The sequence below is a fragment of the Mirounga leonina genome, unplaced genomic scaffold (assembly GCF_011800145.1).
Source record: "Mirounga leonina isolate KUSES-001 unplaced genomic scaffold, KU_Mleo_1.0 Mir_151, whole genome shotgun sequence".
NCBI lineage: Eukaryota > Metazoa > Chordata > Mammalia > Carnivora > Phocidae > Mirounga > Mirounga leonina.
The window spans coordinates 100,844,824-100,846,069 of NW_023270377.1; positions in this window are offsets into that span (position 1 = coordinate 100,844,824).

A 1,246-nucleotide genomic window follows, 5' to 3' on the forward strand; every position below is an offset into this window, starting at 1 on the left:
TGACACAGCCCGGGGGAGAGTCTCAAGTCGCTTGCCAAGTGCGAAATTGTGGAAAGAGGAGCTCGATCGCATAATACCAGCAAATCCTCAAACTTTGGTCTCAGAACCAAATACTTAAAAATTATTGAAGACCCCAAAGAGATTTTGCTTATGTGGGTTATAGCTCTGTATTTATCATAATCAGAAACTGAAAATTTTAAGCCATTTATGAATTTACTAAAAAAGACAAATTCATTACTGTTAACATATTTTATTAAAAACAGTTTTATTTTCCAAAATAAAAAATACAGTGAGAAGTGGCATTGTTTAACATTTTGTAAATCTTTTAAATATCTGGCTTTATAAAAAACAGCTGGATTCCTCTATCTGCTTATGGATTCATTCTGTTCTGATATAACACATCATGTAGACTCTGGAAAACCCCACCATATATTCATGAGAGAATGAGAGGAAATAAGCAAATAATGTTAGTATTATGAAAATAGTTTTAACCTTGTGGATCCCTGGACCATACTTTGAGAACTGCTGCATTAAATGCTTATTGACAACACATAAATACACATAAAATTTCTTTTTTTAAAAAAATATTTTATTTATTTATTTGACAGAGAGAGACATAGCGAGAGAGGGAACACAAGCAGGGGGAGTGGGAGAGGGAGAAGCAGGCTTCCCGTGGAGCAGGGAGCCCGATGCGGGGCTCAATCCCAGGACTCTGGGATCATGACCTGAGCCGAAGGCAAATGCTTAACTGACTGAGCCACCCAGGCACCCCTACACATAAAATTTCACTACACATTTTATCCTTCAGGCATATCAAGGCTGTAGATCAAATATATTGGGTCAGTGCCTGTGGGGTACAAGAGGGGAGTGGGAGGGGGATGAGACAAAAGGGAAATAAAATACACAAAACAAAGCAAGAAAATGTCTGTGTGTGCTTTACTGAGGATTATGATTAACTTGGGTCTCTGCACCTAAGGTACAAAAATGCGATAAAATAAAGTGATATAAGAAGACAGTCCAGTGTGGCTGCTAAGTGGAGGATGACTGGCCAGGGCTTTGCGGGAGGCAAGGAGGCCAGTGTGTGTGTGTGTGTGTGTGTGTGTGTGTGTGTGTATGGGCAGGTAATTGGGGCAGAGCCGTGAATTCATCCAGGCTCAACTCCATGATGGTGGGCCAAGAGTGAGGAGATGCAGCCCCCATTGCTTCCCTTCCAGCTTTCCTGGATGCCTCCCAACTCCTGGACCAG